Source organism: Mesoplodon bidens (genome assembly GCF_964165515.1).
Source record: "Mesoplodon bidens genome assembly, chromosome: 10".
NCBI classification, from domain to species: domain Eukaryota; kingdom Metazoa; phylum Chordata; class Mammalia; order Artiodactyla; family Ziphiidae; genus Mesoplodon; species Mesoplodon bidens.
In genome coordinates, this window is record NC_138172.1 from 68,748,090 (window position 1) to 68,760,998 (window position 12,909).

The 12,909-nt window shown below is 46.4% G+C and overlaps 1 pseudogene across 1 annotated transcript; it reads right to left on the reverse strand.

The window, feature by feature from the left end:
- Positions 1–9,217: 9,217 nt before the first annotated feature.
- Positions 9,218–10,273, reverse strand: LOC308624294 (small ribosomal subunit protein eS4-like; annotated as a pseudogene). Its single transcript has one exon. The product of its transcript is annotated as a small ribosomal subunit protein eS4-like (transcript).
- Between the last annotated feature and the right edge of the window lie 2,636 nt (positions 10,274–12,909).

Consider the following 12,909-nt stretch of genomic DNA (forward strand, 5'->3'; position numbering starts at 1 on the left):
CCAAAATATGTATTTTTTTAAATTTAGAAAGCATTAATATTAACTAACCTGTTAGCCTTGTACTAGCAGACATACAATATGTATCTGCGAGTTGAACTGAAGAGATGGAACCAAGTGGACAAGCTCCTACCCTGAGCAGACCAGTTTTCTTGGGAGGGCAGCTTTTGCCCATCTCCCCTCCATGGAGCCAGGTGGGTGGAGGTGCCTAGGTGGGCAGATGGGAAAGGGAGAGAAAGGATCAAGAAGGAAGGGCACCTGATGGCCACTGTGTGGTAAGGCCTGGGGAGGGAATCTTTGCACAACTTTGCTCTCTTCCACCACATTCCTTTTCTTTGCAGAAATACTGCTGAGCTGGGGGGTGGCAGCAAACAGCCCCCTAACTCTTCCCCTTAGATGTCTGAATAAACTGAGGGTAGCAGGAAAGCATGTAGAGACTCACTGGAATTCCTCTCTCACCAGCGTGTGAAGCTGCTGTTTCAGATGTCCTTGGTGAGCAGGGAACTCTACCAATGGCTCCAGGATGGGGCTGTGCCTGCCTGACCCCTTTCTAATAAAACTCTCCTACTAGGCTTTATAGTATCCAAAACACTTTCACATCAGCGAACTCCTTTGATCCTTCTTCAACTTGTAAAGTGGGCTGAGCCAGAGTATCATTATCCCCATTTTACAGATGGGGAAAGTTGAGGCTCTGATTAAAATGATGGTTCAATGTCACATGCTATATTATAAATCAAGATTTCTGTAGCCTTGCTGGGAGTTCTCTGGAGGTTCAGTGGTTAGGACTTACCACTTTCACTGCCGTGGGCCCAGGTTCAATCCCTGCTTGGAGAAGCAAGAACCTGCAAGCCACATGATGCAGCCCCCCCGCCCCCCCCCAAAAAAAGATTTCTGTAGCCTTGCCTACTAATTATCATAAGCACATACTGTGTGGGGCTCTTTGTCCAAGTTATGTCTTTTAGTCCTCACAAAACCCTCTTAGGTGGATAGTCAACTGCATCTGGCAGAGCTGATATTTGAACCTGGGCCTTCTGACTTCATAAGTAAGGGGTTCTCAAAATGTGGTCCCAAGACCAGGAGCATCAGCCAGGAACTTAGAAGAAATGCACATTCTTGGGTCCTGCCCCAGAACTACTGAATTGGAAAACTGAGATGAGGCTTGGCAGTCTATGGTTTAACATGCCCTCCAAGTAATTCTGATGCATGCTCAAATTTGAGAATTGCTGTCCTAATACATTCTTTTAACTCAGTGGATTTTAATCCTGACTGCACCGTGGAATCACTTGAGTGCTTTAATAAATACCAATGCTGGGCCAGACCAGAATCTCTGACCAGCCCTGAGGTGGGGCTCAGGCATCAGTATTTTTAGAAACTCGTCATGTGTATTTCACTGCCTTTGACATGCACCAGGGAGGTAAGCCCTGGAATGCTCCACAGTTTACCAGAAGGTTCTAAAGTAGAAGAACAGGGCAGCCTATACCAGGGAATGCTGGAAGGACTGAAGGAAGACTTGGTGTCCAGGAATGAGAGACTCTGGGGGCTTAGCCCCTCCTTCTTGAGATGCATCCACGTGGGCCCAGGAAGCCTGCAGCCCTGGTAGGGCCCAAAGCACCTTGTTTGTCTTGGCATTTTCCCAAGCAGGCAGTTCTGTGTGGAGCTGCAGCTCTTTTGTTTGTGTGGTTTAGCTGTTGGCCCAGTTTTTCCAGGGCTGATTAGATATCCCTGCAAGCAGCACATCCCTCTCTAGTCCACAGGATTGCTGAAAAGGTGCTGAAGCAGCTGTTTCCCATTAGAGTTCAGGCAAAGAAGGGGTGTGGGGTGCTGGCTCTTGCTTCTACCTGTATCACTTTGGGCCTCAGGTTCGAGGATCTGATAAGTATCAGTCAGGGTCCAGCCAGGAGCCAGAAACCACACCAGTCACTTCAACAGAGAGAATCTAATATAAAGAATTATTAAGTGCTTGAAGAATTGAAAAGACAAGGAGAGAATATCAAAGTATCCGTGGGTCACAACCACAGGAAGCAGTAGGGCTTCTCTAGGGCTGGAGAAACAAAGGGAAAAGCCTGCAGTTGTTAAAACTTAGAAGCTTGGAGGATGGCTGGCCTTGCAGCTGAAATCCAGAGGTTTGGAGAAGGGGTGCCAGCTGGTGGTGCTGGTATCCCTGAGGGGAAACCATTAGGTTGGTTCTGTGAATATTGGGAAAAAATGCAAACTGGAGTCAGCTGACATGAACTGCTGCCATCTGGGGGGAAAAGCATTGCTAGGTAGGGGAGTGTTGGGGCAGCTGGATTTCCGATTGTCTAACTTCTCTCCACCCTTGGAGACCCTCCATACTCACCTCAGGCTCACTCCCTCCCATCTCTCAGTTTTCTTCTTTTTAGGACCAATCCCAAACGTTGCTGGTTCAATCAATAAGCCTTTACTGAACACCTATTATGCCCCAGGCCCTAGGGTCTGGGTGACAGATACAGTAACAGCACCCACATTCATTGGAGTACACTTACCTGCCTGACCCTGCTCTAAGCATCTCACACGCATTAACTCACGTACTATTACCCTCATCTTACAGATGGGGAAACCAAGGCACAGAGACATTTAGTAACTTGCCTAAGGTTATTTAGCTAGTAAGCGGCAGAGCCTGAATATGAACCCAATCAGTGTGGCTCCACAACACACATTCTTCACCAAGTCGCCTCATTACCTCAAGTCCTAGAGAGACAGACATATAAACAGTTGATTGCAGCACAAGGTAGAGAATGTCATGTGGTGAGGGCCTCACAGAGGTGGTAAACTCATTTCATCCATCCATTCAATAAATCTTTAGACAGGGGTGCAATGATGAGCAGGAACAGACATTCTACCCACTCTTGGGAAGCCTAAAATGGAGACACGGAGGTTAATCAAATTTTAACAGCCAAAAAAGTTAGGTCCAATAAGCAGGATCCCTTTGCTATGAAAACTGTAATCACAGAGATTTGTCATAAACGTGGAAAATGAGAGAAAGCTGATTCCCGGAGGAAGTAATGGTTGGGCTGGGGCAGGTGAGTGGGAGTCAATCAAATGAAGAAAACAAAAGAGAGTTCCAGGCAGAGGGAATAGTATGTGCAAAGGCTCTGGAGTTGGTAGGCAGTGGTAAGCATGAGAACTGGAAGTCCTGCCCCTGATCTTTGGCCAGCTGACCTTGGTCAGCCCTCTCAGGCATGTAGCCCACCTGTTTGGAGCCCTATGGCTAACTCTTCCTGGATCATACTGCAGGCTGGCCATCCTCTGCTAGTGTAGATCCCAGCCTCCCTCAGCTCCAAGTGATAGGGCTGGCCTCAGGGGCCTCCTAAGGGAGGACTAAAAAAGCCCCAAAGCTGGAAGCTGGTATAGTGACTGATAGGAACAGTCTTGTCAGATAGGGAGTGGGGTAAGTCCCCAGTGAGTCTTTGGAGAATTAGTGGAGGAGTGCACCATATAAATGACCTTTGTAAAAAGAAGGCTCAGAGCAGCTGGAGGCACAAAAGGGCGATGATCACCAGAACCTCGACTGGGAGTCTTGAAGCACTCAACTCATACCAATTAACTCCTACTCCTTGACCCAGTGAGAAGGCAATGATTAAGCCTATTTCACAGGGCAGGGAAAGGCAAAGCTGGAAAGGAAAGTTGCTGTTTGGGGTGGCTTCTAGGCTTGACCCTTTTGGGAGGCAGCTGGGCCTTTGGAGAATGAGATTCTAAGAAGCTATGTGGAGGTTTTGTGAGGATTCAGAGAGCCTCTGGGATGAGTGGGTAAGACCCTAGCTTCCTAATGGGTCAGGAAAGGGGGAGAGACAGACTAGAGGGAAGAAAGGGAACTTCCTCTTCCCAGGTTTCCCAGTGTCTCCTCTCTGCCTTGTTTACAGAAAACAAAGTGCCTTTGGCTGTCTCTGGATGGGTTCCCTTGAAGCAGTTAGAGCAACCATAGTCAGTGCTTGAAGGAGGGCACCCTCCTCCCCCATTCTGCCACTGACACAGCAAGAGTGAAGGCCCAACTGGGGGCTCCATGCTGGAATCTGTTGGGATCTGCATGCCTGAGGTCCCCAGCCCTCCACCCCCACCCTAGGCAGCTCTGAAAGCTACCCAAAGCCTTCCAAGTTTCCAGGCGCCCAACCTAATCAAGCACTGAGGGCTGTGTCATCCTCATCACTAGGAACATCTGATGAGGAAGAACACTGAATGGGCCCCTCTGATTCCCAATGGGAAAACAAACCCCTCCCTTCCTGACCCCCCGCCCCCCTCCCCAAGCCTGCCTGAGGTATGCCTTTTATCAGAACCACCCAACCAGAGGCACTAAACAAAGTTTGAATTCTCTGAAGCTCCCTTCAGGGGCAAGGGTGAGGGTGTGTGCACAAATCCCTGTTGTATCCTGTTGGGTTGGGGGGCCCTGCAGGATGCCACCACCCATCTGCCATGCTGCCTAGGCCCTGGGACTACTGGAGGACAGGGGAACCATCTGATGGGATGACATGGGCCAAGACCCAAGGTCGTGGGTAGAGATTCAGTGGCTGATAGAGGGGCAGCCCCCACTGATTTATGGGGGTCCAGAGACTCTTTGTCTTAATACCCCTTGCATGCCATCTTTCCTACCAGCCTGCTGCACTGCTTGGGTGGCAGAGGGGGTTTCTTTTTCCCTCCTCTACTTTGTTCCCACCTGCCTCACACCAGGTCTGGGGGGGGGTGTACTGGAACCAGCTCATACAGGCTTGCAAGAGCCAATTGCTAAATATTCAGGAATTTTGTGAGCTGGCTGTTAAACAGAGCCATCATTAAAAATTAAACTATATGAATCAGTGTCTCTCAGCCTTTTGTTCATTATTGCCTCCTAAGGAAACTTTTTAGAGATTTTCCCCCTAATCTCCTACCACCCTCCCTGTGAAATTTTAATATCACAGATATATTGTATGTCTGTTCATGCACTGGATGTATATTTGTGCTTTATATTTACATAAGAAGAGTACTTTTTCATCCCCTGCCAAGAACTAATTTTCACCCCTGTTGTAAATGCATGATATAAACACATAATTAAATAAATTATATTAAAAACAAAAGTAATATATATTCAAAGTTCATCCCTTCCTAGTTGGGTGTTACGGAAAAACCCGAATGAACTTTCTGGCCAACCCAATACTACAATTGACTCTTTTGAAATTACTGATGTATCTATCTCTTTTTCCCCTGGAGAGCTGGTTGTTCAACATTTACCAGTCCAACACTGGGCAAATATTTTAGAAAAATAACAGACACTTTGAGACGTGGTCAAAGGAAGAGAGGCTTGTCTATAGCAAAAACCTCACTTGAATCATGTATGAGAGAACATGGAGAATTCTAGTGGATGCAGGGAGAAGAGGAAAGAGGAGCCTGGAGAGAGAAAAGACCCTCTGGTGCTGACTCCAAATTGGCTGAAGGGTGTCTCTCATGAAAAATTTAAAAAGGGGGGGCTTCCCTGGTGGTGCAGTGGTTGAGAGTCCGCCTGCTGATGCAGGGGACACGGGTTCGTCCCCCGGTCCGGGAAGATCCCACATGCCGTGGAGCGGCTGGGTCCATGAGCCATGGCCGCTGAGCCTGCGCGTCTGGAGCCTGTGCTCCGCAACGGGAGAGGCCGCAACAGTGAGAGGCCCGCGTACCTCAAAAAAAAAAAGGGGGGGGGAAGTGTGTATGTTGTGGGGAGCAGGTGTATGTATGTGTGTGTGTATATATAATCCACATCCTCATGCTCTAAGAGTGTTTGTGATTAGCAATTGCTTGCTTTTTCCTGAGGTGTAGTGTACACCTTTACACACCACCATTGGGGTCAGAGGCATAAAACTGAGACGCCCCCATACCCACTGTTCCTTTCCTTCCCACGGTCTCATGTCTAGAGTAAACACCTGAATCTCTATTCTGAACAGCATACTGGGCCCTACGCAGAGCACAGAGAAGCTGACAATGTTGTTTGGCCTTGAGTAGAGGGAGGAGACAAGACTTTCACACACAGATACACAATGTGGAAGCATTGAATCACTCTCTCCTTTCCCTGCCCCAGTTTCTTCACCAATGAAATGGGAAGGGTGGACTGAATTCTCAGGAGGACCTTCCAGTTCTCACTGTCCTTGTCTGTAAAGCTATCTTCTCTTCCCTCCACCTGGACAAAGCTATGAGGTCCTGCCCAAGCACTGCCTCCTCCCTCTCCTCTGCCCTCACTCATCTCCCAACTGCCTGCAGGATGGCCTTTTAAAACTCAGCCCAGCTCCATCGTCTCCCATGAAATCCGAAAGTCTACAATATGTGAGAGGGTGGAAAATGAACTCAAATGTTGTGCCATTACTTGTCAAGTGGAGGACTACAAGCCATTACCAAACTCTCCCAACACCAGCTTCCTTGTGCTCAAAACAGGAATAAGGCCCACAGGGCCCAGCCTGGGGTAAAGGTGCACGAGCTAGTGCTCTGCACATAGGTTCTTGTTATGGACTGAGCTGCTCCCTCCCAAATTCATATGTTGAAGCCCTATCCCCCAGGACCTTAGAATCCAATCTATCTGATGTCCTCATAGGAAGAGATTAGGATACATAGACACCAGGGGTGTGTGTGTACAGAGGGAGGACCATGTGAAGAAGCAGCAAGAAGACAGCCATCCGCAAACCAAGGACAGAGGTCTCAGAAGAAATCAAGGCTTCTGTCACCTTAATCTTAGAATTCCAGCGCCCAGAAGTGTGATTAAGTAAATTTGTTCAAGCCACCCTGTCTGTGGTATTTTGTTACAGCAGCCCTAATATAGTCCTTAAGAGGCACAGATTCTTTCTGCCTTTAATTTGTGTCAGCTTTGTCTTATGCGTGGGAAGTCTTGTTCCTCTGCTTATAAATGACTGAAGGGTGAGATCCAGGTGCGTGTACCTTTTCCTGTGTCCCCAAAGGGCACACAGTTCAATGCCAGGCACAAAGTGTACAAAGTTGGACCTCTTTCCTCACTGTCTGCTTCCCACCTGTGGACAAGGGTGGGGGGACCCAGCTGCCATCCATAAAGGTGCTTTTCAAACTGCAGGTCATGGAGTCAATTTAGTGAGTCACATGAGCACTTTCCAAAAATAATGACACAGAATAGCAGAGAATAGAAAATGCCAGAGTGCATCTCAGGCAGAAAGGGGAAGCGTTATTTTATGAAACTTCCATTCGTTTTTACATATTTGTAAATAAACAAAAAATAATTACCAACTATTCTAAGTGCTATGAATTATGTCTGGTTACTGCATTGTGGTATTAAATGTATTTCTTACTATGAGTTACAATCCCCCAAATCTGAAAAAACACCACCCCCTACCAGTATTGTTCAGTTTCTCTTTGAGTGAGTTTATCATTGAAAAGCCAATGAGCTGTTCAGGGGAGGCCTGGGGTGGTGTAGGGGCAAGGACCTGAATGGGAGGAGTCACTTTGTCTAGGCCAGTAGCCATGGAGCCCTGCCCTTGGGTACTTTCCTCTCTGTGTCCTAGAAAAAGTAACATAACTCCACTGGGCCTCAGTTCCCCCATGTGTAAAAGGGGACTTATAAAACCTCTCACAGGGATGCTGTGAGGATTACCAGGAGCCAAGGAACCTGAAGATACTCACTCACTGATGTAAGAGATAGGGTGTTTTTTTTTTTTTATTTCATCATTTTGTTATTTCATCATTTCATTCAGCTCTGTCTACTCTAATAGGTAAATTGTTTCTTTCCTCTTCCACAGCAGGAGAAGGGAATGCACTTGCCCCTCACCCCTCAGGAATCCCTGGTTGGGGGTTGGCCAGGGTTGAAAGGGTATCCAGAAAGGTATTTCAGAGGCTAAATCCCAAAGTGAGACTCCCCTAAGGATTTTATGCAGAGAAAATCAAGTTCTGGTATATTCTCAAATCCGCTTCCCAAGAGCAGTCAATGACCCAAGAGTCCAGGAGAAGGAGTAGCCTCTCACCCTTTATCCAGGAATCAGAGAGGATCTGGGCCTGTTACCACCCCTCTGATCTGGCTGGGTTCCCAGGAATATTGCCTGCAAGCCCTGAGTCATTGCTAGAAGCCATCTTGGGCCCCTGTGAGTGCAGGGTTGGGGCAGCTTTTCGCAAGATGGCCCCCTGAACCTGGTGGTCCAGCACCCCCTCCCTTATCCAGATTGCTTCTCTCCATGACACATCTATCTTATCTGGGCCGAGGCCTTTCTGAAACCTATGTTGGCAGACCTGCTTCCAAGGAGGGAACTTAGACATGAGTGGAATATCTGGAATTCCTAGAGGGTTTATAACCCAGCAACTGGAACAGGTGTAGGTAGCTGACCCCTACCCCTACCCCTACCCCTACCCTGGCTCTTACCCTGCCTCCAGCTCCTGCATTTGTCTCCCCTCTCTGGCCCCAGAGCCACATCTAGGTCACCATCCTGACCTCCATCCCCCGGTTCAGAGCAGAGAGCACTGGATACAGAGTTGAAGCTCTGTTTCTAGACCTAGCGCTGCTTCTGAGTGGCCTCAGGTAGTCCACCTCACCTCTATGGGTCTCAGCTCCCTCACCTGTAAAACAAATGGGCTACTGGGGGATGGGCTGGTATTTAACTTTCTGTAAGAGTCACATCTTTAACTGTTCTGTCTTTCTAAAATTCTAGGAAATGAACTAGATGAGCTAAAACCATGCTTGTTTGCTCCCCAAAGAGAGAATCGGGCACTTGTGTTCCTGGGGATGTAGTCGGAGTTTCCAAGCTATCAGATAAGTTTCTGGGGTTTGGAATCTGGTTGATGGGGCAGGGGTGGGCATCCTTTCTGCAGCCTGCACCAGCAGGGTGCAGAACCTGGACTGTCCAGGGTGTACCAGAGTCTGGGACAGGGCTGGGGGAGTGGCCATTCCCCCACAACAGCTGCACTCTGCACCTAACTTCTCCTTGGCAGTCTTCACTAGCCATTCTCCCTTTCCTTCCTTTGTCTCAACTCAGAGACCCTCTGCCTTATTATTTTTATTTTAATGTGGTATTATCTTTTTTTTTTTTTTTTGCGGTACGCGGGCCTCTCCCTTTGCGGAGCACAGGCTCTGGATGCACAGGCTCAGCGGTCATGGCTCACAAGCCTAGCCGCTCCGCAGCATGTGGGATCTTCCCGGATCGGGGCACGAACCCGTGTCCCCTGCATCGGCAGGCGGACTCTCAGCCACTGTGCCACCAGGGAAGCCCCAATGTGGTATTATCTTTAATTAAGTACAAAGACTTTTCCAATCATGTCACCTAGAGATCATTTTATCCACTGCTCTGTTGGCCGCCAGTCTCTTGTCTCTCTCCTCAGCAGTGGTAAGGAGGATACCTTTTCCATGGGAAAGAGAGATCCATGATTTGTTGCCTTTGCCAGTAATGAAAATGTTGGAGAGCCGGGTGGCAAAGCTGTTGCCATTAGCATCTTTCACATGAACTACATCAAAAGAACGAGGAATGTCCCTCCTGGTTGGTGACCAATTCTTCCCACTTTAGCACCTCCGGTCACCATGCACAGGTTACCAGTGTCAAAGCTGATGAAATCATTAATCTTGCCAGTCTCCAAATCAATGTGAATTGTGTCATTCACCTTGATGAGGGAATCAGGGTAGCAGATGGTGCAAACATCATGGGTCACCAGATAAGTGATTCCTTTTGTCCCCACAAAGATCTCTCTCATTTTGCACAACTTATACTTGGCCTCCTCAGGTGTAATATGATGAACAGCAAAGCGACCCTTGGTGTCATAGATGAGACGAAAATTCTCTTCAGTCTTGTCAATGCTGATGACTTCTATAAAACCAGCAGGGTAGGTTATAATCAGTGTGCACCTGGCCATCAATCTTAATGAAACGCTGCATGCAGATCTTCTTTACTTCATCTCCTATTAGGGCATACTTAAGTCTGTTCCTTAGGAAAATGATTAGGGGGAGATATTCCCTCAGCTTGTGGGGACCAATAGATGGACAAGGAGCAAACACACCAACCAGTCAGTTTATCCAGCATCCAATGCTTTGGAGCTGCTACCCGCTTCAGGTGCTTCTTGGGACCATGAGCCATGACTGCACTAGGCAAGAAAAGAGCCCCTTTGCCTTATTTTGAAGATACCCATTGTCCAGGGTTTATCAGAGGGACCCCCAAACTTCACCCACTCAAATCGGCCCCCAGATCATTCCTAAGTGTCACCCCCCACCTTGCCCAACTGTTCTTTATGAGTCAGAAAGCCAACAAACAGCCTCTCTGGACTAGAGTTTCACTTTGGTGAAATTAATCCTCAAAAAAGAGGCCCTCAAATGCTGTTCTCCTCTGTGAAGCCTGCCCTGACCAACAGCCTCACTCCAGAACCTTTTCCCCTTTCCTCCACACCAGACGTTCAATTATTTAATCATTTATCTACTCAGTGTATACTGAATGCCGGCTACCTACCCTGTACTCTGCTGGGTGCTGGGATAAGGAAAGCAAAACAGACCCAGCTCCTCCTCCTCGGGAGTTTAGGGCCTGGTGGGCAGAGCCCTGGTGGGCTCTTCTTACATATTCCTTCCTCCTTGCTCCCCTCCCAGCCCCCACTAGCTCCCGAGACCAGCTTCCAAGGACAGCACCTTGTCTTACACATATTTGTTTCTCAACACACAGCACATGTCTGTTATCCAGTAGGCCTTCAATATATTACAGATTACATATGAGTGGCCAAAAACAGAAATTGGTTTATGCCTGAGGCTGGTTCTAACTCTGTTACAGGGTTAACAAAAGACGGAGAAAGTAACTAAGGCTAGACACTGGGTTAAATCATATGCTGCTGCTGCTAGCCTACAGAATGCAATTTGGCCGTATCTATCAATTATAAGTGCGTTCACTTTTTGACCCAGCAATTCCACTTCTAGAAGTTTATTCCATAGATGGATGCTCACACATGTGAAATGATATACGTACAATGTTAGTCACTGTAGTATTGTTTGCAACAGATTGGAAATAACTTGAATATTCATCGATGGGGTCTAATATATATATATGTTTGTTTGTTTGTTTGTTTATTTATGGCTGCATTGGGTCTTCGTTGCTGCTTGTGGACTTTCTCTAGTTGCGGTGCACAGGCTTCTCATTGCAGTGGCTTCTCTTGTTGCGGAGCATGGGCTCTAGGGCACAGGCTCAGTAGCTGTGGCGCACGGGCTTAGCTGTTCTGAGGCATGTGGGATCTTCCCAGACCAGGGCTCAAACCCAAGTCCCCTGCACAGGAGGATTCTTAACCACTGCGCCACCAGGGAAGTCCCCTAATTTTTTTTTTTAATTGAGGGATAGTTGATGTATAATATTATATAAGTTTCCGGTGATAAGTTTCCAGTGTACAACACAGTGGCTCACAATTTTTAAAGGTTATATTCTACCTATAGTTATTATAAAATATTGGCTATATTCCCTGTGTTTTACTATATATCCTTGTACAATAGCTTATTTATATTATAGATAGTAGTTTGCACCCATACCCATACCCCTACCTTGCCTCTCCCCCATGGGGCCTAGTTTAATACATTATGCTACACTACATAAAGCAGAATCCTGTGTGGTGTTAAAAAAAAAAAAAGGGAGGGAGACGCAAGAGGGAAGAGAAATGGGGATATATGTATATGTGTGACTGATTCACTTTGTTATGGGGCAGAAGCTAATACACCATTGTAGAGCAATTTTACTCCAATGAAAATGTTAAAAAAAAAAAGAATGGCTCTGTTTGAATATAAATAGGAAGACCTCTGAGATATATTGTTGAGTTTAAAAAGGTGAGAACAGTTCACTATTCTTTGTGTAAAAAATGAAAAGATAGGGCTTCCCTGGTGGCGCAGTGGTTGAGAGTTCGCCTGCCGGTGCAGGGGACGCAGGTTCGTGCCCCAGTCCGGGAGGATCCCGCGTGCCGCGGAGCCACTGGGCACGTGGGCCATGGCCGCTGGGCCTGCGCGTCCGGAGCCTGTGCTCCGCAGCGGGAGAGGCCACAGCAGTGAGAGGCCCGCCTAACGCAAAAAAAAAAAAAAAGAAAAGATAGAGAAAGAATGTAATTAAGTATAATGTATTTGTTTAGATATGCATAGAAGGGTGCTTCAGGAGGAGGGTCCACAAGGAACAGGTAACAGTGGGTACTGTGGGAGGAAAAATTGGCAAATGAGAAACAGGTGGAAAAAACCTTTCCATAGCATCCTTCGAATTTTTTGAATATTGTACTATGTAAATGTGTTACCTATTAAAAATTAAAATAAAAATAAGGGACTTCCCTGGCGGTCCATCAGTTAAGACTCCGCGCTTCTAATGCAGGGGGTGGGGGTTTGATCCCTGGAGCTAAGATCCCATATGCCACGGGGTGCAGCCAAAAATAAAATAAATAAAAAGTAAACATTAACAAATAAATAAATAAAATAAAAATAAAGTTAATGATAAAGACTATGAGGCAACATAGGGAAATGCTAATAAGGTAGGTGGGAAAAAAGAAAAAAAACTGTATTCAGTAGGATTACAGCTATGTAAAAAAATGCATGTTAAAATTTCCATCTGTGGAAGGAACATTCTAAGTAATTTTTATTTCCTTCTGTTTTTGTAATTTTTTTCCATAAATTTCTGTAATAAACATATATTGCTTTTATTAGAGAAAACTAGTAACAGAAAATACATATATACTAACAGAATGGAACATTCTGTATAACCGCAATTATGAAAAACGGTATTGAAAAACACTGGAAGAAAATATGCAAAATGTTCACAGGGTTGTCTGGGTGCGAGATATTAGGTAATGTTTAAAATATTACAATATTTTGTATTACTTCTGTGGTGGATTGAAGGAAGGAAGGTAGAAAGGAAGGAAATCTAGTGGAAGGTAATCCTTCAAAATAACAGTAAGATTATGGGTCATTTTTGCTACTTTGTTCAGTTTTTCAAACCTTCCTTTATTTGGTTTTGTTGTTAT